The sequence below is a fragment of the Pan troglodytes genome, chromosome 4 (genome assembly GCF_028858775.2).
Source record: "Pan troglodytes isolate AG18354 chromosome 4, NHGRI_mPanTro3-v2.0_pri, whole genome shotgun sequence".
Taxonomy (NCBI): Eukaryota; Metazoa; Chordata; class Mammalia; order Primates; family Hominidae; genus Pan; species Pan troglodytes.
In genome coordinates, this window is record NC_072402.2 from 74174493 (window position 1) to 74200080 (window position 25588).

The 25588-nt window shown below is 39.7% G+C and overlaps 1 long non-coding RNA gene across 1 annotated transcript in view; it reads right to left on the reverse strand.

Moving 5' to 3' along the window:
• Positions 1–15882: 15882 nt before the first annotated feature.
• The window catches only part of LOC134810083 (uncharacterized), a 52026-nt gene continuing 42320 nt past the window's right edge, over positions 15883–25588 (reverse strand). The window contains exon 3 of the long non-coding RNA XR_010157249.1: positions 15883–17144. This is a non-coding gene — a long non-coding RNA (uncharacterized LOC134810083). The remainder of the gene's footprint in view (positions 17145–25588) is intronic.

Sequence of the window (25588 nt, forward strand, 5' to 3'; positions counted from 1 at the left end):
TTGTTGTTGTTTTTAAAAGTAGAGATAGAGAGAATTTCTAGACTTCATTTAGTGCTTCCTAATTGAGGAGCAGGTCTGGACAAGAATAGACCAGCCGCCGGGCGCAGTGGCTCACGCCTGTAATCCCAGCACTTTGGGAGGCCGAGGCGGGCGGATCACTTGAGGTCAGGAGTTTGAGACCAGCCTGGCCAACATGGTGAAACCCAGCCTCCACTAAAAATACAAAAATTAGCTGGATGTCATGGCAGGTGCCTGTAATCCCAGCTACTTGCGAGGCCGAGGCAGGAGAATTGCTTGAACTCAGGAAGCGGAGGTTGCAGTGAGCCGAGATCATGCCACTGCAACTGCAATCAGAGGGAGACTCCGTCTCAAAAAAAAAAAAAAAAAAAAAAAAAAAGTAGACCAGCCAAGAGGCTCCCAAGTGTGGGAGCCTCTGCAATCTGATTAACTGAGCTAAAGGAATCAGGGGTGGTTTTGTTAAAGGGACTTAGTTTAATACTTAAATTACATTTTATCCCTTATCCTCTAGGCACCTTTTCAGAAAATCTACTCAGTCCTCAAGCTACATGCCTGGGAATCAGTGTGGACTCACTTTATCCTGTCTTGCTGAGGAAATCTACCTCTTCAATATGTCTGCTTCCCCCATGCACGCGGCCATTCACATTCAGACCATGATTTTCTCTTGCCTACATTTTTGCAACTAATTTGATCTCCCTAACTCTGGTCTTTTTCCCCTCAAATTCGTTTCCCACACAGCTGCCAGCATAAATTTTCTGATATATAAATTAAAAATATGTAAATTGGGTCTTGTTTCTTCCACTGTATCTTCCCATGGCTCTTAGGAAAAAGGTCAAACATTTTAGCATAGTAAATAAAGTCCCTCATAATCTAGCCCAGTGCTGTTCAATACAATTTGAGCCTCATATCTGGTCTTAAATTTTCTAGTATCCATATTTAAAAAGTAGAAACAAGTAGGGTAAATTAATTTTAATGTATTTTATTTAGCCAAACGTATTCAAAATATTATCATTTCAAGATGCAGACAATATTTTTTAAAAATTTATGACATATTTTACAGCCTTTTTTTCTTGTACTTCATTATCAAAATCTGGATGCTAAATTTTTATTAGAAATACCGAATCTGTAGATTTCATGAAATTTATCACTGAAAAAATAAATCCAAATTTCTAAACTGTTCCAAACATATTTAAAATTACAGCAATAACTGAATCAAGTATTATTTTTAATTAAAATAAAATAAAACTAAAAATTCAATCATTCAGTCACATTAGCCATACTTGACACATACTTTATAGCTACATGTGCCCAGTGGTACTATACTGGACAGCACAGATCTAACCCTGATTAGATCTCTCAGGAATAACAGCAGCTAATGTCTGTATACGTCAGTCATTGGTCTAAGCATTCCCATGTATTAGCTCATTTTAATTTAGTTGTTACAGGACAACAATCCTGTAACATAAATAGTATCTATGAACTATATACTATTTTTCCTCCACTTTATGAGAGCAAAAATCAGGGCACAGAGAGGTTGAGTAATTTGCCCAAGTTCATACAGCTAGAAAGAGCAGAATTGAGGTTTGAACCTAGGCAGTCAGGATCCAGAACTTGGGCTCTTAACCACAGCAATATTGACTGCCTTAAATTCTTGCAATTCCAGGATGCCTCCTCTTGCTTCTAGACTGTTATATCTGCCTCTCCCTGCATCTTCTTCTCTCCTCCGGCCAAGGCCTGAGAATGCACATTGGCCCTTTCTGATTGGGAGTGACATTTCCCACACTGTGGCATTATTTTTCTGGTAATTTTGAGTTCTTATCTGTATGGACTGTAAAAGCAGTGTATTACTAAGACAAATGTCAGTGTTCATAACAAATTCCAGGGCAGAAAAAAATATTTAATCAGATATGCTTATCAAAGCTCTTTCCTTGCTTCAGAAATGTCCAAGCTGTTTTTAAGCTGATACTATTCCCCTGCCCTGCCTGAAACATTTGAGGAACCTTCTTGGTTACATAACTTGGTGTGAACGCTCTCGCTCTGTCCATAGGAGATGATGGTTCACAGAGCGCTGACATGAACATTTTCTCTCCTTCCTAACTAATGAAGGACAGCCTTTCCAGGAAACATGTGCTTTGTGAAGTCTGACATTAAGAGTACACTAAGTCAGCCCAAGAATGGGGCGCAGTTAAATATGATTAAAAGTAGAGGATTAAAAATATTATGACAGGAAATGGAAAAAATGAGAATTACGGGCAAGGCAGCTCTTGCTGCACTTTGAGTTCAAAAAGAAGTTACCTAGTTTCATGAGAAGGTAAAGAAATGCTATTACCATAAATCACTATTAAAATTCACATTAATATGATTACATTAAAAATTAGATAAGAAGAGGGAAAGCTAATTGGATTCTGCTACAGTCACTAATCAGTATTCTTTTTACAGCTAGAAGATAGGATTTATACAGAGGCGCCACTGACACATTAATGGCCACTAGTGAACAGTACCAAATGGTTTGATTTAACTACTAGAAATGAATCAGCCTCTTCATTTAACCTCATGCACATGAGCCAAAAAAGATTATCATCTGAGACACTTGTAGCCAGAGTCTGGCCTCAACTCAGCTATAGGTTCTAAGGAAAAGATTTGAGCATCTGTGGGACCTCAAAGCCATGGGCGGCTAACTTATGGCAGAAATCCAATGACAGCATGAAGGAGGATTTTTAGGGAAATCATATCTGGGTGAGGCTGTGAAAATCATGTTCTGAGCTTGGGAAAAAAAACCATAATTATTCTCCTCCTTCCCTAATCTGTGTCCATACACACCAGGGTTCCTCCTTTATCCCTATTCACTATAAAAAAAGGAAAGAATAAACATTTGACATGCTATTTCAGCAATGTTGCTGTTGTCCATTCAAAATATTTTTCTGGAGATCAGACTTCTGCTTCCAGCCAACATGGAGTAACAACGACCAGGATTATTTTCACTCTTGAAACAACCCAATACCTAAGAAATGGTGCTCAAGACGCTGAACATCAAGTGGCAAAAAATAACGATCTTTGCAAGACAGGAAAGAAACAAGGTGAGCCCTATAATTGTCCCAGCTCACCTGCTTTGAGACAAATTACAAGCCATGGTGCAAAAAAGGGAAAACCAGAGGAATCCCTGAGTTGAGGAGATGGAGCTGAGATATGAGGAAGGCCAAGGTGGTTAGACTACTAGAGAGGAGAGATAACCAATGAAAAAAATCTCCAGAAAGAATACCCCTTTGAGTAAATATTCAGCTGATAAGTGCAGACATGTGAGAAACTGCTGGAGGCCAGGGAAAGAACCACCCAAAAAGATAAGAGGTGATAGTGTTCAGCTTTCACACAAGGCCAGAAATAATGCCTATTCTCACAATATAGACTGAAAATCCCCATGATTCATAGGGAATTGGGTAGAATATACAGATAGGTCTTCCCTCAGAACTGGGAAATAATTAGCCCTAATTATTGAATCTTGAATACTGTTGACTTCTAACCTAACAAATCGTTTTTTTTTTTAATTTTATTATTATTGTACTTTAAGTTTTAGGGTACATGTGCACAACGTGCAGGTTTGTTACATATGTATACATGTACCATGTTGGTGTGCTGCACCCATTAACTCATCATTTAGCATTAGGTATATCTCCTAATGCTATCCCTCCCCCCTCCCCCCACCCCACAACAGTCTCTGGTGTGTGATGTTCCCCTCTCTGTGTCCATGTGTTCTCATTGTTCAATTCCCACCTATGAGTGAGAACATGCGGTGTTTGGTTTTTTGTCCTTGCGATAGTTTGCTGAGAATGATGGTTTCCAGTTTCATCCATGTCCCTAGAAAGGACATGAACTCATCATTTTTTATGAGTGCATAGTATTCCATGGTGTACATGTGCCACATTTTCTTAATCCAGTCTATTGTTGTTGGACATTTAACCTAATACATCTTAAAAGCATATTCAAAAGGATCAAACTCTCTCCAAATAACTTAATTTAGTCCCAGAAAATGTCCTAAAAATTATCTTTATAGGAATACAAAAATACCCAGCATCCAACAAGGTAAAATTCACAATGTCTGTCATCCAATAAAAAAGTACTAAGAATCAGAAAAATATGAGCAGAAAAATCAGTCAAATGACTCAGGATTTTTCAGGCAGAAGAATCAACAGCAAAGGACATTAAAACAGTTATTATAACTTTATTTCATAGGTTCAAAAATTTAAGTAGCAAGATGGAAGCTATAACTGAGACCCAACTTGAACTTTAGAGATGAAAAGTCAAATGTCTGAGATTAATAAAAAATGCACTGGATTGGATTAAAAGATATTTAACTTAGATATTTTAGAAGAAAAGAATTATGAACTTGAAGACATAGCAAGAGAAATTACCCAAAATGAAGTTCAAAGAGAAAGGCAATTTTTTTAAAAAAAGGGGAACTTATGATCTGTGGGCTGTGAAAATTTCAAGTGGCCTAATATGTGTGTAATTGCAGTTTGCAAAGAAGGGGTTCCCAAAGTAGTAGGCAGACTCTAAGATTACCTCCTAGTGATCTTGGCCTCCTAGTATTCATATTATTCTTTAGTTCCTGCCTCTTGAGTGCGGGCTGAATTTATTGACTCAATTCTAATGAAGAAAATATGGCAAAGGTGATGTTATATAACTTGTATTATACAATATATTACAAAAAGACTCTGGTTTCCATCTGGGGGCTTTCTCTCTCATTTTCTTTGAATCTGTTTTTTTGGAGGAAGCTAGATGCCATATTGTGAGGCAGTTGCATGGAGGGGTCAAAGCATGTGGGTGAGCTTTGAAATGGATCTTCTGAGGTCTGCCAGAAGCTACAAAAGTGAGTTGGTAAATGGATCTTGCCCCATTCAAACCTTGAGATACTACATCTCTGGCCAACACCTAGGTTGTAGCCTCATGAGAGACCCAAAGCCAGAGGCACCCAGCAAAGTTATATTCAGATTTCTGACCCACAGAAAGTGTGAAATAATAGGCCAAGTGCAGTGGCTCATCCCTATAATCCCAGCACTTTGGGAGGCCAAGGTGGGTGGATTACCTGAAGTCAGGAGTTCAAGACCAGACTGGCCAACATGGCGAAGCCCCATCTCTGCTAAAAATACAAAAATTAACCAGGCGTGGTGGTGTGCACCTGTAATCCCAGCTACTTAGGAGGCTGAGGCAGTAGAATTGCTTGAACCCAGAAGGCAGAGGTTGCAGTGAGCTGAGATTTTGCCACTATACTCCAGCCTGGGCAACAAAGCAAGAGACTCTGTCAAAAAAAAGAGACATAATACATGTGTATTGTTTTCAGTTGCTAAATTTTGGAATAATTCGTTACACAGCAATAAATCACTAATAAAAATACTGAAGAAAAATGGCCAGAAAGTTTCCAAATTTCATGAAAACTGTAAACCCACAGATCTAAGAAAATCAATGAACTCCAAGCATAATAATAATAATAATAATAATGAAAACCGCATTAAGACACATCATAATCAATTTACTCTAAACCAATGACAAAAAGAAGAAAATCTTAAAAGCAGACAGTGAAAAAAGACACATTAGCAAACATAAGAATGTCAGCATATTTCTTGTTAGAAAAAAAGGTAAGCAAGAAGACAGTGGAACAACACCTCAAAGTTCTGAAAGATAAAAAATGTCAATAGCAAAATTATTTTTCTAAAATGAAGGTGAAATGAAGATTTTTTTCAGTCATGGAAAAGTTGAAGAATGCATCAACAGCAGATCAAAATTTGACCCAAGAAGCATCAATAAAAGCCCTTCAGGTAGAAGAAAAATAATACCAGCTGGAAATATGCATTAACATAAGGAGATGAAGAAAACTGCAAATGGTTACTACATAGACAAATATGTAAGTTATTTTTAGTGGTTAAATCATTTTGAAAGATAATTGACGATTTAAACAACAACAACAACAACATAACCTAACAGTGTAGTATAAGGTTTGTAACATGCAAAAGTAAAATGTATGACAACAATAGCACGAAGGATGGAAGAGGAGAATTGGACTAATGTAAGATTTCTATACTATTCATGAAGGGGCATTACATCTTTAATGTGGATTAGATAAGTTAAAGATGCAGATTATTAACCCTAAAGTGAACATTAAAATAACAAAGAAAAGAGTTTTGCTAATTGTCCAATGAAGGCAATAAATTCTCATAAAAAATAATCTAAAAGAAGGCAGAACAAGGGGGTGCAGGGGGAGCAAACAAAAAATGGGAAAAATAGAAAACAAATAGTAAGATGAATGATTTAAACTTAACCACATTAGTAATGAAATAAAATATAAATGGTATGAACATCTCAATTAAGAGGCAGAAATTGTCAGACTGTATAAAAAAGTAAGATTCAATGATATGTTGCCTACAAGAAACCCAGTCTAACTAGAAAGACCCAAATTGATTAAAAGTAAAAGAATGGAAAGATATACCATGCTAATACTAATCAAAAGAAAGCTGGACTGGCTATATTAATATCAGACAATGTAGATTTGGAGCAAAGAATATTACCTGGGACAAAGAGGTTTATTTCATAATGATGAAGGGGTCAATTCACCAGGAAGATATAACCATCATAAACTTCTAGGCACCTAATAAGCGAGCTTCAAAACACATGAAGCAAAAATTGCAGAAGTACAAGAAGAAATAGACAATCCCATAAATAGCTAGATATTTCAGCATCTCTCTCTCAATAATTAATAGAACAAGTAGCCAGAAGACTTTAAGAAGACTTAAATAACACTATTAACCAATCTGACCTAAATGACATTTATATACATTCTGCCTAACAACAGAAGAATACACATTTTTTCAAGTTCACACACAATATTTACCTAAGTTAAACTACATTCTGGGTCATCGAACAAGTCTCAATAAATTGTACAGTTTATGACCATAATGAATCAAATTAAAATTAAATATTAATAACAGAACATCTGTTGAAAATTCCCCCAAATTTTTGGATATGATATAACACACATTTATATGACACATAGGTCAAAAAAGAAATCAAAAGTATTGGGAAGTATTTTGAAGTAAATAAGAATATAAAAAGAGCATATCAAATGTGAGACATATTGCTAAAGCAGTACTTAGAGGAATTTTTATAACACAAAAACACCTGTATTGGAAAAGAAGAAAAGTCTCAAATCCATAATCTCAGCTTTCACTTTGAAAAAAACAGAAAAACAAGAGCAAATTAAATTCACAGTCAGACTAACTTTGAAAAAGAACTGTTGGAGAACTAACTGATTTCCAGATGTATTATAAAGCCACAGTAATCAAGACAATGTAATATTGGTGTAAAAGTAGACAAATAGATCAATGGAACAGACTAGAAAATGAACTGAAGAGATGGAACTCCCATACACTGCTCCTAGGAATGAAAAATGGTACCACTTTGGAAAACAATCTGGCAGTTTCTTAAAGAGATAAACATGCACCTACCAGATAATTCAACAATTCCACCCCTAGATATTTACCAAAGAGAAGTATAAGCATAGGTCCATACAACAACTTGTACATAAATGCTCATAGCAGCTTTATCTGTCATAGGAAAAAGGTAGAAACAACTCAAATATCCTTCAACCATAGAATGGATAAACAAACTATAGCATATTCATACAATGGAATACTACACAGCAATAAGAAGAAATGACTATTGATAGAGGCAAACATAAATGAATTTCAAAATAATTTGTTGATTGAAAGAAAGCAGACAAAATGAGTATGTACTATATTATTTGATTGATTAAAATTATAGAAAATGCAAAGTAGTGATAGAAAGTAGATACACAGATGGGAGTTGGTGGGCAGTGGGAAGGGGCAGAGGAAAGGATTACCAAAGGCACAAGAAAACTCTTGGGTGTAATGGGTAAATGTTCATTATATTGATTGCAGTGACAGTTTTATGACTATATATCTATATAGAGAGAGAGAGAGACAGAGAGAGACACACACACACACACGTTGCAATTTACCAAATTATATACCTTAAACCAGTAGTTTACTGTATGTCAATTATACCTCAAGATAGCTGTTTAAAAGGAGATCAAATTCAGATGTAGACAAATAGGTCTACATCTTTAAAGAGATAAAATAATATTGTGAACCAAATTAATGCATCTGGATGGCAGGACAAGTTTAATTCAGATTGTAAATTCTTCTTAGGCATCTTGAAACTGTGGGGAAACTGGGAAGAAGGAAGCCATATCAGGTTTATCACATACGTTACATTTATGGTGTCTTTGAGATACAACTCTTGCATATTTTAGTACTGCTAGTGTCAGAAGAATCTATCTATGCTAGGAAGACTTCTGACTCTTTGAGTGTGGAAGTTATTAGGGGGAACATTCGTCAGTACATTCCATTTTTAGCTCAATTCTTGGGCTATGAACTGGTGCCAGATACCACATCTGGTTCTTTTAAGAGTTTCATTAGTGTCCCCTATGAGGTGCAGTTAAAACAGAAAAGAATTTTAATGAGATTCAAAATCATATTGGGTTCAGGAGTCTTGGCATGATATTGAATGTGGCACCACTCCTGGAGGCAGCAAGGGGGGAAGATAAACTACAGGAGATCTGAGGCGCTGAAGAGATCTGAGGATCAGAGCTCCTTGGGTCTCCCTGAGGCCATGGGAGGGGAAATGCTACAAGAAAATAGAACCAACAGGCTGTGCCAGCTGGTTCACAGCAGTCGGGCAGAGGAGAGCTACCCATACCCCAATCCCCATAAGCAGGAAATCACATCTCTATGGATAGGGACAGCCCCCATTCTTACTCTGCTGACAGTTCTTTCCCATAGGTAAAAGTCAGTGTAAATGCCTATTACTAAATACTCGGTGCCAGGCTGTGTACTAAACACTTTGACTGTCATAAATTCTTCACGCTGATCTTGTTAGGTAGTATATCAGTTACGGTGGCATTTGGCTGTATGTGGCTTAACTTAATAAGGTTTTTGTTTTTTTTGTTTTTTTGTTTTTTTGCTTTTCTCATATAACAAGGAATAGAGGAATGGGCAGGTCATTATGCCTGCAGCTGCTCAAGGAGAAATGTTTCCCAATCCTACCTGCTCCTTTACCCTTTGTATGTGTCTTCATACCTCAACGACCGCTCCACCATTGGGTACTGAATCACATCCCAGGTAGAGGGACCCTGAAGAGCAAAAACATGTGCCAGTTGAGTCAATCTCCATGGGAATAGCCCCATCCAATGACACCTGCTTATAGTTCATTTGCCAGAACCGGGTAAAACAGACCCCCTACTGGAGTCTGGGAAATGAGTGTTTCTAACTGGAAATACCACTGAACTGGACAAAATCATTAGAAAGGAAGGAAAATAGCATAGCTACCGGGTAAGAAACTAGCAGCACCTTCAGAGGATATTAACATCCCCATTTTAAAGATAAGAAGACTGATTCAGAGACATTAGCATAATTAGAAAGGAACAGAGATGAGATTTGAACCCAGCCAGCTGGCTCCAGGCTCTGTGCACTTTATCACTAAGCAGGAGTCAGGGGCTCTGAGTGTGATGTCCCTGTTGTGTCACTCTTATCAGTAGTGACATTCCACATAAACAGATATGAGAACAATATTCTGACTTCCTCTTCTGCAAGATTACAAAAAAATGGTCTTCTAGTGATTTCTTTCCTCTAAGTAAGTCAGCAAATTGACCTTTATTCTATATATATATATTTTTTAATAAATTGATTTAAGATTTACCAGAATAAGCATTGGGCTTTGTTCACATATTGTGCCATTTGCTTAAGAAATGCAGGGTTTTCCTTACCCCTAGAATTAAGAACAAGATTTTAACTATCTCTTGGTCATAGAGGAAATCAAAGCTCATCAAAGTTACTGATCAGGCTGTGATATAACCTAGACCCCTGGTTTAGAACCAGACCTCTGTGTCCACTAAGCATCTCATGCATGCTGTTTCCATACTGATGGGGGGCTGTTTCTTTCTTTTCTTTTTCTTTTTCTTTTTGAGCTCAGTCTTTATTTCCCCACTTCCCTTCCCAGAGGAGTGCTAAGCAGGAAACAGCAGTCACCAGCCTCCAAGAAGCCTGGCCATTCAAAAGCTGGGAATAATTTGCCAAGGAGATAAAGAGGCTGACCAGGTCCCTCTTACCATAAAACGACCAACTATAGAGCAATATAATTTGCAGGCTTGCTGTCTACTTTTATATAGGGTGGAATGGGCGAAAGAAAAGATGACAGTTTCCCTCTCCTCCCTTCTCAGGAAAGATACCAGAACCATGATCCTATAAACTCTCTTCTCAGTGGGAGCTCTGAGTTTCATGTGCATAGATCAAAGTAGGCACCAAACCCGTTCCGCCAGTTTCAAGGGCCACTGAGTTGGCACAGGTGCATTATGGGCTTAACTCCAGTTCCTTGTCTTGATATAAGATCAGGTCTCCTTAGTGACAATCAATAATGCCAGGTCCACATGTTCTTTAAAAGTCACATATCTGTCATCTCTAGGATCCAGGAGTGTGCAGGTCCTACTGCCACCCTCTTTCCTAAAACATCGCACAGGTTAAGGACACCTCTATACTGAAGCTCATTTATGAGCATGTGTGGATAAGTCAGTACTTAAATAAATAAATTTACTTTTATATCAAAGGATTCTTAATTATGCTTTATAGATGCATGTAAACAAACAAGCATGAGTGAAAAAGATGACAGTGTCCAAGTGACTCTGAAGACGGTTGGCAAAGTACCAAAATATTCCAATCCCTTATTAGATTTATTTTGCCTCGGTTTCTACCCTGGGTGTCCCAGAGCTCAAATTAGCCAGATAAGTGGCAAATCTCCCTTGACTTGGTATCTACTAGGGAACAACATTAAATTAGCATTTGATTGAGTTTGGTCTTGAATTTCAGGATTTCCTTTCATCTACTGAAGAGGTCATGTGGAAGAGCGCTACAATTTGGGCTGAGGCGACATTTCTCTTCTCTGGTTTGGTTTGTTTGGATATTTTTGGCAGCGAACACTTGCATTTGTTTGCATGTTTATAGAGAGTCCTTTATTTTACCCTGTGTGAACCTGACATTTCACCTTTAATATAAATAAGTTGCAAATAAAGCAGTAGTCATTTAACCCTGAGTCAACCAGAGTAACTAAATATAAAAGCTGAGCATCTAGAAGCTTCCAAATGTGTCTGCTTTTGTTGGAATGACAACCTCCCTGCAGCAGCACAGGGATAAATGGTTCAAATAAATAGTAAAAGACAATGGTGTTTTTAATTTCCTATTCACTGCCTCAATTGTCGTTCACAATGGCAATCAAACCATGTTGACATCTTGGCTCTGTTAAATGATCTTAATGACAGACGCCCAAATGTTCCTGGTTCTAACCATTACTTGGGCAATGACTTTGGGTCCCTTCCCTCTCTGTCCTCTTCCTCCTCCACTTCAGTGCACACAAACATACTACCTATGTGTCTTTGTGCAAATAGCTTAACCTTTTTGAGAGTTCTGCTCATCCGTGAAATGTTGATATTTCTCTCTCACAGTTGTTTTGAAAATAACATGAATTGTGAATGTGTTTTTGCACTGTGTCCAGCATATAGTACATGCCCAATAATGTGAGCACCCTTCTCCTAAGTTTTTACTGTCTTCAGGGCTGACTTCACAGATGTGTGATTCAACAGGGTTTCATGCTTCCCAGGGTCCCACTCATGGCTTTATGCTCTGCTGTCATTACCAAAAATTCTTAACATTTTTTTCAACAATAGGTCCACATTTTTATTTTGTAGTGGACCCTCCAAATTATGTAGCTGTTCTGCCTCCTTTTTTTACTCTTTCTCCCCTTTTTCAAACTTTTTGGGTCTACCAGATGTTCTCGTGGTTGGCTAGGTCATTCAGCCCGTTGCCCACAAGGTGTTCTGCTGGTCAGAGTGGTGCCCATGGCTAAACTCCATGTTCCTAGCCTTGACCTGGATGTTATCCATGTACTGCCCAGGGTTTCACCATGCTTCTGGTTAAGGTGCATGTGTATTGGTCAAGATGTAGCTTTGAACAATGAAAGCTTTTCTGAAAAGAATATGACTGCCCACTTGACCCAACACAGATATAGTATAGTGATCCCAACAGCAGCCAAAATGCAAACTTAGGGACATCAGGCCATTGGTGGGTTCTGCTTCCATGCTCTATTCCCTAGTTTGCCCCATCAGGAGCAAAACCAGGTTTTGTAAGGCCGGAGCCTATGTAATTTAGAGGCCTTCTTTAGAAGTATAACATTACAAATATACCATTAACTGAAGTTTTAATGTAATGTGTTACCATAGTTTACTTAAAGGAAGGAAAAAGTCCCAGCTTTATTCTAAACAAATCAGCACTGTTATTTGTGATACTTATCAGGTAGGTATCATTCAGTAGGTATCCAATAAACGTTGATTGATTTTATTAAATATCAACTGGAAATTCTGAATACTTTTATCTGATGTGACTTTATATCCCCAACTAAATTATATATATATATATATATATATTTCTGAGATAGAGTTTCACTCTTGTTGCCCACACTGGAGTGCAATGGTACGATCCCGGCTCACTGCAACCTCCACCTCCTGGGTTCAAGCAGTTCTCCTGCCTCAGCCTCCTGAGTAGCTGGGATTACAGGAGGGCACCACCACGCTGGGCTAATTTTGTATTTTTTTAGTAGAGATGGAGTTTCACCATGTTGGTCAGACTGGTCTCGAACTCCTGACCTCAAGTGGTCCGCCCACCTCAGCCTCCCAAAGTGCTGGGATTACAGGCATGAGCCACCGTGCCCGGCCTAAATTATAATTTTTATAGTAAAACCTTAGGGATATAATTGCTAATTCTTTGAATTCTCCATAGCACTACCTTATTTCTTTAGCAGAGTGCTCAGTAAATGTTAATTCATATATATATCATATATATATTATATATGTTGTTATACATTATATAAACACATATATGTTAATTTATATATACATAACATATATGTTAATTTTTATATATACATATGTGTGTGTGTATATATTATATATGTGCATATATACCATATTTTACATATAACATGTTCCTACACTATATGCCAGGACAGAAAACCAGGCATTTCATTTGATTGAGGGTTGTCAAACCAATAATCTGCCTTCCTACTAATTCCTAAACATGGAGGGGATCTTATATATCACCTGGTGATGCCTTTACTTTACTGATGAAGAAGCAGCCCAGCAAAGTTAATTGACTTTATAAAGCAGTTCTATGGCCTGAACCAGAACTCAGGCTTCTCACTTGGGGTCCAGTGATTATTTTGCTACAGAATTCTAAGTGTGTGGCTAAAGAATGGGGAAAAAAAAGAGAAATTAGCTATAGTTTGCTTAAGTTATAGAGAATTTAACAAGATTCTTTAGCATTAAAAGTATTTTTGTTTTATCAGTCTCATCAGTAAGGTAGGGTAATCATTTCAAGGTTAATGCTAGATTAATTTGCCTTGTAAAAACTTCATTGTATTGAAATGGGGAGGAAATGTACAGAATTAGAGTGGTCATATTTCATGCAGACAATGTTTTTTATTTATGATACTATCCCATTATTCTTCATAAGTCATAATTTATCTCGAAGCTTTAATTTAGAATTATTGTATCTTTCTAAAAGAGGAAAGAATCATTTTTTTCTAAGACAAATAAATAGCTAGCATAGAGTGCTTAATTATGAGGATGGCTTTTAATCTAATTTACCCTCTTTTCCTGATTTTGATAAATATTAAAACTTTTTTATTATTAAAAATAAGCTTCAATTCAAGCCATAGAAAGACTCCAGTGAAGAACATCAAATAATCTGAAATAATCTGTATCTGCCCAGATGACCCATGCTGACCACACAGTTAAATGACTTCCCTCCTACTGGAAGATGAAATGCTTTTTAGCACTAAAAAGATCCTGGAAGAATAACTTCATTCAGTTCTTCGGGGGTATCTGTTCTCTTCCCCGCTGCGTGGGTGACCGGTCCAAGGGGTTATTAGCTCTGGCTGCGTGTCAGTATGATCTAGAGAGTGTTTTGTTTTGTTTGAGACACAGTTTGACTCTGTTGCCCAGGCTAGAGTGCAGTGGCACAATCTTGGCTCACTGCAACCTCCACCTTCCGGGTTCAAGCAATTCTTGTGCCTCAGCCTTCCAAGTAGATGGGACTAGAAGAGCATGCCACCATGCCCGGCTAATTTTTGTATTATTAGGAGAGACAGGGTTTCACCATGGTGGCCAGGTTGGTCTCAAACTCCTGGCCTCTAGTGATCCGCCCTACTCAGCCTCCCAAAGGGCAGGGATGACAGGGGTGAGCCACTGTGCCCAGCCCAGAGAATTTTTAAAAGGTATCACCCAGGCCTCATCACAGGCCAATTCCATTTGAATTCTGAATATCTGTATTTTCAGTATTTTTAAAATGTTAGATGTTATGAATCTGATGTGCAGCCAGTGTTGAGAACCTCTGGCATAAATGGTTTCTTCTGTTCGGACGGAGCCTGTCCGTCCCAGCCTCTGCCCAGATGAGGGAGGACCCACGCCGTAAATGAAAAGGCAGATTCTACAAAATCCCACTTGTTTTCTCTCCAATCCTAAACTGAGAAGTAGGGAAGAGAACAGAGGGTTCTAGCTGTGTGCCTGGAGGACAGATTGTGTTTTGTTTTCTTCTATCTTTGTGTTTTTGCCAAAGGTACAGAAAGAGAATAAAGGCCTCTGCTATCTCCTAGAGCAAGGTTTTCCACCTCAGCACTGTTGACATCTGGGGCTGGGTAAGCCTTTGTTATGGAGGTCCTCCTGTGTATTGTAAATTCTTAAGCAGCTTTCTTGCCTTTGACGCACTGGATGCCAGTGGCATTCACCTCCCCAAGTTGTGACAACCAAAAAATGTGTACAGACGTTGCCAAATGTTCCCTGGGACTGAGGGGAGTGGGTAGGAAATGGCCCCTGGGTGAGAACCGTTGTCCTAGAGCTAACAGCAGAAGCTCTGATGAAGAATTTAGTGGTGACTGTTAGGCTGTGGCTTTTGTGAGTATTGGCAACAGGCGGCAAGGATGGTGGTGCTGGTGAAGACATTGGTGGAGATGGCAGTTTGGGCCCAGGCAGCAAGAGAAACTCTGAAGGTCATGATTGTGACTGTGGCTCAGCAAGCGGGCAGTGGGAGAGACTTTAAGGCTCTGGGTTAAGCAGCAATGCCAGGCAGCCAGGAGGAGAAGAGCAGTTGCAAAGACTTGGAGGAGAGGGAAGATGTTGACTGAACTCTGCTTAGGGCTGCTGGACATGAACTGACAAGGCAGCGCTTAAAAGGGCTGAGAGGGGACTTGAAGGCCACTTTAAAAGGACTCAAATGTCCTATTTGGCCCGGACTGTTGAAGATAGCTAATGAGAAGAAACTGCCCTTCATAGGATGGAACTCCCTAGATATTAAATCAGTGGAAGGAAAAAAGAGCAGGCTTTGCTTTGAAATCATCTCAAGATTTATTCAACACTGTAATTAATGTCTCATTAGTCAAAGGTATTAAAATAGGACCTTAAAAGTCATAATACATTTCCTTCCACTCTCACAAATCCAGGATTATTTACTTATTTCACTCTCCCTCCTTAGATAAAAGAGGAAAGGGAGGTTAAAGAGATAAGAGGGAGCAATTTTGAAAGCCTGTGAGATTAGTCCTGACTCCACAATTTAAGTCACATAATTCTACCACTTAGGTTTGGAAGGAACGCATGTTACATCTGTGCTTTTCCATGATATTCTCATACAGAAAGACAACTGATTCTGTCTACACTGACAAGGGGACTCATGGCTTTGGTAAAACAATTGATAAGACATATTTTTTTGCATATGTACAGTAGGTTCTTTGAAACAAACAAAACTCAATACGGAAATACTTTCCAGGGTTGGCTCACATAATTCACCACTTTTCCTTTTATCAAGAATTATAAACTTTAAAGCAGAAAGTGAGTAGACATTATCTGGTTCATCAAACATCAACCTTAATAAAAAGTATGGACTATGAGAATATTCCATTAACTAATTTCCACCTTAAAAATACATGTGGCTAAATATAAGGAATATTAAAAGGGGTTTAAGCTTCAAAGTAAGATAAATTCCATAGTTCTCTATTTCCCATTCCGACATATATAACTACCATTTTACCTCTGCTCTTTCAATAGTTTCGAAAATGTACTGTTAATTCATCATCAAGCATTTCAAAGGAAATAAACCGATTGCCTCTTGGAAAAAATGTTGAATGTGTTTAGAGAACCCTACACCAAGGTTTATCTGGTTGCATTCCAGGTCTCATATCAGGTTGCAAACAGGCTGCTCTTAGACCAGCTCAGTTTGTGTACTTTTTTTTTTAAGGTCATGGAAGCTGAAGATTGGAAAAGCAAATAGAAGAAAATAAATTCTTCAGCATAGAGATAAGCAGGAAACCCAAAGAACATGTTCTTAAGTATAAGACCTCAGTAATAATATTGATAGAAATTCAACTAAATGGAGCTGACAGAAGCCCAGACAGGCAACCAGGAGATTCTTGTGGTGAGTTGCTGACTCTCTGTCTCTCTCTCTGTCTCTACCTCCTTTTCCCCATCTGTTCATTAGGGATATGAGCAATGATGCTTATATCACTATGAAAGTATGATCTCACGTGTATATATTTTTAAAATGTTTATAAGTGCCTAGATCATTTCTGAAAGAAGCGCCCTCTCAAGAGAAAGAATTAATGGACAATCCCATATTTTAAATAAATACAGAATCCCAGATTTCACGCATAGTTGAAAAATATTATGCATGTCCTAACCACCTCTAAATTAAATCCAAGTTTCTGACACCTGTTAACTATACTCCTACATATAACCCTATGCACCTGACCTTACTTGTCTTCAGACAATCCTGATTTTACCTCTGGCCTTCACTGAAATTGAGAGAAAGTTCCAGATCCTCTCTGGCCATTGCTTCCCTTGCTGTCAAATGGAGGGGGGAAGTGGGCAATCTCTGGGGCCTCCAGCTGTAACCTTCTCTGGTCAAGATGAGTCAGCTGTAATGCTCTGACCACTGTTCCACTCCTCTTGTGCAAGAGGTTCTATTCTGCTAGAAGGAGGAATGCATGGTAATTTTCCATAGGGTTCGAGAAAGAAAAGCTTGTGAATGACAGAGAGAGAGAGAGAGTGCATATGAGAGAGAGTGAGAGAGAGAGCAAAAGAGAAGGCTGGGAGTGAAGATGGGGGTTTGAGAGCTATGTTGAATATTGAAGCCTTTGTTTTGAAAAAGCCCAGATAGACAAAAAAGATTTTATAATTCTAGCCACAGACCCCTGCTCTGATCTGAGGAGGTATCTGATGCACATAGAATATGATAAGGACCTTTCTTAGATGAAAATGCGAGGCACAATGAGCCCACAGGCTCTGGTTATACATACAGGCTGTGACCCTGAGCTGTAAGTGCCATCAGTAGACTTTCAACCAAAACATCCCAACAAGTATAAGACGATTCTAAGAATGAGTGCTTGGATTTAAAATAGCTTAGATAAATGTTAAATAACCCAAAGAAGATACCAAACAGTGTATAATCTCATTTCTAAATACTATTTTTAAAAAATATGTTTACAAATGAACAGATGATTTTTGATGTTCCCTAAGACTTTAGGAATTAGTGGGGATGGAAAAGGTGAAGAAGGAAAGAGACTTGCTATTAATTTTTTTTTGTTTAAAAACAAATGTTGCATATCAGTTTAACTTTTATAATAAATACTAATTAATTCTGAACACACAGGTTGGATATGATATGAATTGTGTGATGTAAGTGGTTTATGAACCACTTGCCAACAAGTAAGTCATGGGGATGTACTGGGTTGCCTCTAAACCAAACTTTCCCCATGGGGGAAAAAAAGAAAGTGTCCTTGATGGAAAGGTATTGAGCTTGGCAGTGGGACAGACATGAATTTGGAACCTGGCTCTGCCACCTAATATGCAACTGTGCAGCACTGAGCATGTTAACCTCTGAGCCTGTTTACTCAATAAAACATGGAAATAATGCCCACCTTCTAGTTAATGTTTAGGATGGAATCAGATGTGAAAGCAGCAGCTCTTATTACTATTTTTAAACAGTAGGTGCCGGCAATATAGATAATTTGTGCCCACAGGTAATTATCTGACAGAGTTTGAATATTTGACCCCATCCAAATCTCCTGTTGAATTATAATCCCTAATGCTGGAGGTGGGGCCTGGTGGGAGGTGTTTGGGTCATGGCTTGGTGCTGTCTTTGTGATGGGTTCCTAGCTAGATCTGGTAATTTAAAAGTGTGTGGAACCGTCTCTCTGTCTCTCTCTTTCTCACTCTCTCTCTTTCTCTCTGTCCTGCTTTCTCCATGTGATAGGCCTGCCCCTGCTTCATCTTCTGCCATGAGTAAAAGCTCCCTGAGGCCTCCTGAAGCCGAGCAAATGCTGACACTGTTTTCTGTACAGCCTGCAGAGCTATGGTGAGCCAACTAAACCTCTCTTCTTATAAATTCCCATCACAGGCATTTCTTCATAGCAATGCAAGAATGGCTTAACACATTATCCATGGTCTTATTCTAGACCTGCCCCAACATAGCAACTAACATTAATTGAGTGATTTCACAAACACTTGTGAACCCCAACTATCTGAGACAGGTCTCAGTCAATTTAGGAAGTTTATTTTGCCAGAATTAAGGACACATACCCATGACACTTCCTCAGGAGGTCCTGACGACGAGGTGGTCGGGGCACATCTGGGTTTTATACATTTTAGGAAGACATGAGACATCAATCAATATATGTAACATGTACATTGATTCTGTCTGGAAAGGCGGGACAATTCCAAGCAAGGAGAGGGATTCCAGGTCATGGGTTGGTAAGAGACAAATGGTTGCAATCTTTGGAATTTCTGATTAGCCTTTCCAAAGGAAACAATCAGCTATGCATTTACCTCCATGAGCAGAGGGATGACTTTGAGTTCTGTCTGTCCTTTGTCCACAGGGAATTTCCTTGTGAGGAAGGTATGTAGCTTTTTTTTATCTTAGCAGGTATCTTTTTTTAGGAATAGAACGAGAGGCAGGTTTGCTCTAAGCAGTTCCCAGCTTGGCTTTTCCCTTTGGCTTTGTGATTTGGGGGTCCCAAAATTTATTTTCCTTTCACACACTTAAATAGCACTTGCTTCTAAATTCTACATGAATAGCAACTCATTTAATTTTCATAAGAATCCTAGGAGGAAGGGGTACTGTGATTATCACCCCCCATTTTACAGATGAGAAAACTTAGGCACAGAGAGGTCAAGAAATTTGCCTAGAATCACAAAGTGAGCAAGTAGTGAAGCAAGGATTCCAGTCCATACATTGAACACAGTGCTTGCTCTTAGTCTCTATGTGGTGCCTGCCCCTATGCAAAATGGGAAATATAGCCCAGTGTCTGTAAAACCGCAAACCAAAAATAAAACTCACCCCTCAGGGCCCTCTAAAATTTAAGCTGAAAGACAAGTTCAGGCCATGATGTAAAGTGGGGGCCAGACGTGCCTCATTGTACCCCTCCAGTATTAGTATCAACACAAACCTGAAGTCTGACAAGAAACCTTTATAGTCTATTCTCTCGAAGGCCTGTTACTTGAAGGCTTCATCTGCATGATAAAACCTTGGTCTCCACAACCCCTTATCATAACCCAGACATTCCTTTCTACTGATAATAATACTGAGAGTAAATCTTTCAACCAATCACCAATCAGAATACGCTTAAATTTACCTATGACCTGGAAGCTGCCCCTCTCCCTTTGAGTTGTCTTGCCCTTCCAGATCAAACCAATGTAAATCTTACATGTATTGAGTGATGTCTCCTGTCTCCCTAAAATGTATAAAAGCAAGCTGTACACCGACCACCTTACGCACATGTTGTCAGCACCTCCTGGGGCTGTGTCATGGGGTGTCCTTCATCTTAGCAAAATAAACTTGTTTTTTTTTTTTTTTTTTTTTGAGACAGAGTCTTGCCCTGTCCCCCAGGCTGGAGTGCAACGGCGCAATCTTGGCTCACTGCAACCTCTGCCTCCCAGGTTCAAGCAATTCTCCTGCCTCAGCCTCCCGGGTAGCTGAGATTACAGGTGCCCACCACCAGCTAATTTTTGTATTTTTAGTAGAGATGGGGTTTCACTATGTTGGCCAGGCTGGTCTCAAACTCCTGACCTCAGGTGATCCGCCCAACTCAGCTTTCCAAAATGTTGGGATTACAGGTGTGATCCACCACTCCCAGCCTTGGCAAAATAAACTTTCTAAATTGATTGAGACTTGTCTCAGACACCCTTTGGTTTACAAAACAAATGGCTGTCTCTGGGGGAATGTGCTGGATATCCAAGTCAGAGACGCTGCCTTGCCCCTTTCTGCTGCCTTGCCCCTTTCTCCTCTCCACAGGTCTGGGAGTTCAGTAGGACTAGTTAATTTCCTTTCTTCTAGATAGAAGCAGTGAAGAAAAGTTCTGCCCAGCTCAGCCTCAGCCACTGCAGAAAATGCTCCACATGAGCTCCAAGTGCCCAAGTTCAGGCTCTGGGTCACCACATTTGCATCTCTGCCACCTCAAGGCAAATAGGAAGAATTAGATTATGCTCGTGTTCACTGCATTTAATAAACGTTTGTTGAGTCTTACTATGTGCTTGGGCCTCTTAGAGTCCATGAGATGACAGTGTAAATGACCAGCGGCTGCCCTCCGGTATTGTGGCTGGAGATCATTAGGACATAACCAGAAAAATATAAGCAACAATAGGATAATAGATGCTGTTAAGTGAGTTGAAGGATGTGGTTCATCTGTGGAGTAGACCAGTTCAAAGTTGAGTCTGACCACAGGAATGAATAAGAGAAGAAAACATCCTGAAGACTTGACCTTCCTGGGTAATAAAACCCTTGGATAGTTACATTCAATCCTGAAGTTTAGTCCCTGGAGACATTAGAAAACTAGGAAGTTTTCTTTCTGAGGGTTAAATTGGCCATTATCTTCTTGTGAGTGATGGAGATCATTTTTTTCCAAAAATGCTTCCAGAACCCCTGGACCCTGGGGCAGCCCCTTCTCTGTTTTCCCACATCACCCTTTGTCTGGGCGCATCTCTACCTTTGCTTCTTGCACATACGTTGTAAGGATCTGCTTAAGGGTCTTTCCCTGACCTTGGGTTTGGAAGGGACAGAGTTAAACCAGATTAAACAGGTTTCTGCTGAAAGACTTCTCTGAGCTCACAGGTAATGTGAATATGCAGTTTTTCCAAAATTTATTTGACCACAGGTTCTCATTTCAAGAATACCTTTTAAAATAACTCATAGTGTGACTGGTGGAAGGTATCTCAGTTACCAGCGGCAAATCCGTACAGGTCTACAGCAACCTCAATTCTTGCCTCTTCAGAAGAAAGAATTCAACTGAGGGGCATAAGGCAAGAAAAGAGACCAAGGCAAGTTTCAAAGTAGAAGTGGAAGTTTATTAAAAATGCTTTAGAAGAGGAAAGAAAGGAAAGAACACGTGGAAGAGATCCAGTGGGTGCCTTGGAGAACAAGTGCAGTGTTTAACCTTGACCCTGGGACTTTATAGGCTGCCATCTTGTACCGTTTTCCCTTAGGGTGATTCTTTCCTTCGGGTGGGCGGCCTGCGTGCACAGTGCCTGCCTTACCCTTGGGAATTGAGCGTGCACAGTGTGTTTAGGAAGTTGTAAGCATGCACGTCTGAGGCTCTCTTCCCTTCTCCAGTGGTGTGCCCCTGGAAGGTCATACTCTATTTTGTCTTTTAATGCGTATTCCCAGGAAGTTGTTTTTCCCAGGTGTCTGCATGCAATTAACACTGTAATGTTAACAGCTGTGGATCAGCAGGAGCTTGTCTCTTCCTGAGAGAGTCAGTGTGATAATTGTCGAACCATCATCTGACATTCCTAGTGGGTGGGGGGAGAAGATCCTTTTCCTGCCCCACTCTTGCCTGTCTAACTACCTGTAACAATAAGACTAGCAATCCAAGGAATACAGTTTTAGAAGCACTGTGCTAGCTGCAGAGGGGAGTGAAATCATGAGATAAGGCCCCTGTCCTTGAAGAACTCAGAATTTAGACGGCAAGATAAAAACCTAAACAAGGAATTAGAATTTAGCCCGCTAATGCTGGAAAACAGGTATATACAATGGATGTAAAAGAAGAAGAGATGGAGAAAAAAAAAAAGAAAAGGTCAGAGAAGGCCTCAAAGAGAAGATGATGGAGGGACTGGGGCTTGAACGACTTAATCCACCAGAATAAAGGGAAGGGGCATTCCAGGTAGTGAGCACACATGTGCAAGGGTGTGGAATTGTGAAACAGCATGGTCAGTTATGGAGACTAACACTATTTGTACCAAAGGTATGAAGTACTACTAGGAAAATGTCTGTAAATAAGCCTACACAGAGAAAGAGGAGTATGTGTCAAGAATTGTGTCTAGATTTTATCTGGTAGGAGACAATGAGAAGTCACTGAACTATGGAGTAACATCATCAGCTTCCTACTCTAAAGAAAATTGTATAATGGCATTGGAGGACTGATTGGGAGGTTGTGAAACTGGACACAAGTGACTGGTTGATAAATGACTGGAATATCCAGGTGAAAAATGATAAAGAGCCGCCAAGAAATTGGCAATGGAGAAGGAAAAGTGTGAATAAATTGACAGATGATTAAGAGGCAAATTGACACACACGGAGAAAGGTGGATGAGTCAAGGATGATGCAGTGGTTTCTAGCTTGGATGGACATTGGTGTTATTATCCAGCAGTGAGAACACAGGAGACAGAACAGAGTCAGCTTGAGGAGAAGAGAATAGCTTCAGTTGGGGGTATATTGATTTTTAGATTCTTATTTAATTTATAGGTAGACTTACAAGTCTGGAGTTTAGGCTAGAGATACATATTTGGGAGTTGTCAGCCTAAAAATAGTATCTCGAGCCATGGGAGTGGATGAGATCACCCAGCAAAGTGAAAAAGGAAATGCAAAGATGTGAGCCAAGTGCAGAACCCTGGAGAACAAAAGTCAAGCGAGCTTGGAGGAAGGAGCCAGAAGGTCCCAGTGGAAGGATCTGGCAAGGCCTCATGGAAATGTGGTCTGGAAATCAGTACATATGTACTGTTCGTGACCCTATAAGTAGTACACAAATCCAGGTAAGAGCTATGCCATGGCGGGAACTCAGGGTCCAGGAGAGAAATCCTGAACTGACAGCAGACTCACCTGCACCTGGCATCTCTTTCTCTTCCCATCTTTGCTCCAGTCCTTCAAGTTTGTGTCCTGGCTGACTGTCCCTTGTTGTAGTCAGCTCAGGCTGCTATAACCAGATACCACAGACTGGGTGGCTTAAGCAACAGACATTTTATTTCTCACAGTTCTAGAGGCTGGGAAGGCCAAGATCAAGGTGTCAGCAGAGAAGGTGTCTAGAGAGGGCTTATTTTCTGGTTCATAGACAGCAGTATTCTCCCTGTGTCCTCACGTGGCAGAAAGAGGAAGCAAGCTCTCTCAGGACTCTCTTTAAGGACACTAATCCCATGCATGAAGGCTCCATCTTGTAACCTCGTCTAATCCTAAATACCTTCCAAAGACCCCACTTTCTACTACCATTACATTAGAGGGGAGCGAAATCATGAGATAGACATATGTTTCAACATATGAATTTTGAGCAGAACACAAATATTCAGTCCATAACACCCCTCTAAGGTCAGTGTTACCCCTGTGTGTCCTGTTCTACCTTTGTCCTTGTGTAGTTTACCAGACTAATGTTTGCTTCCAGTATCAACCCAGGGCTGCTGGCCACATTGTTAAAAGGTGGACCAGCATTCAGCTTCCTCCCGCAGTTCCAGAGAATCAGGCCCAAAATGATCAGGAAAGACATCAGGGCTTGAGTCATCATCCTAGAAGCCACAGCTGAGACCATGGATGAGACTGTCAAGGTAGAACCTGAAAAAATAGAGGAGAGGGACAAGGAGAAATTTGAACAATAATCTTCTTTTAGGGGACTAAGAGAGGAAAAGGAGCCAGGAAGGGAGGCTGAAAGTAATATTCAGCAAAGAAGTCTGAGAAAGAACCAAGAGAACACAGTGATATGAAAGACAAGGATGGCAACTGTTCAGTGAATGAGAGGAACTAGTAGTGCTGATTGCTACAGAGATTGCGGAAGGTGACTTGAGAATGGGCCAGTAGATTTGGCAATGCAGAAGTTATAGGCAACTTGCTAAAGAGACATTTCAGTCCCGTGATGCTGGCAGAACCCAAATAGTTAAAACTAAAGGAAGTAAAGACAAAAGGAAAGCTGTGGTGACAAAGAGTCAAACTCTGTAGAGTATTTGAAGAGATTTATTCTGAGCCAAATATGAGTGACCAATGGCCCAAGATACAGCCCTCAGAAGATCCTGAGAATATGTGTCCAAGGTGCTTGGGGTACAGCTTGGTTTCATACATTTTAGGGAAGCATGAAACATCAATCAAATACATGTAAGATGTACACTGGTTCAGTCTGGAAAGGTGGGACAACTGGAAGCAGGGGGTTTCCAGGTCATAGGTAGATTAGAAGATTTTCTGATTGGCAATTGGTTGAAAGAGTTAAGTTATTGTCTAAAGACTTAGGAATGTCTGGGTTAAGATAAGGGATTGTGGAGACCAAGGTTTTATCATACAGGTGAAGCCCCCAGGTAGCAAGCTTCAGAGAGAATAGATTGTAAAAATGTTTCTTATCAGACTTAAAGAGTCTGTTCTATCAGTATTTCTCAAAGGGAGGAAGGTACAATGAGGCATGTCTGACCCTCCCTTCCCATCATGGCCTGAACTAGTTTTTCAGGTTAACTTTGGAATGCCCTTACTGAGAGGATGGGGCCATTCACATGGTCAGAAGGTTTAGAATTTTATTTTTGGTTTACAGCTATTTCCAGAAGTTTAATGATGGAGGGAAAAGGTTTAATTAATTTGTTAATTAAATTCTTAAGCATCTTTAAAATTTTTTAAAGTACCTAAAACTGTCCCCAACACCAAGGAGTCTGTAAACTAATTGAGAAGATAAGCTATAGATTAAAAAAGTAACTGAAAATGCAAGACATTGGGAGATTATTTGGCACTTTCCATACTCAGCCGTGTTTCCACTCCACACTTTTATCCCTCTCTAATTTCATTCACTCTCACAGCTTCAAAGACCACCTGTAACATAGGCCCTATGTACTAATGATGACTCCTAAACTGTGCCTTGGGTCCTGACCTTCCCGCTGATCTCCAGGTTCTCAAGGTCTATGCTTCAAACTGCACCCTGAGGACTTCCATCTCAACTATTATCATACCCTGTGGATTCTGTAACTGAGCCAGTGACCCTTTCAGTAATGGTGCCAGAAAGTCCAGTTTGGGGTCACTCTATTGAAAATGCATATCTTAGCTCTAGGACTTTAAGGCAATGGGTTTCAAACTGTTTCCTGGAGAGCTAGGTGCTGCCTTTGGTTTATCCTATAGATGTCAGAATGGGAAACACTTGTATTTATAAAACCCTTATCCCTGACTCACTTTCTGTCTTTACTCTTTGT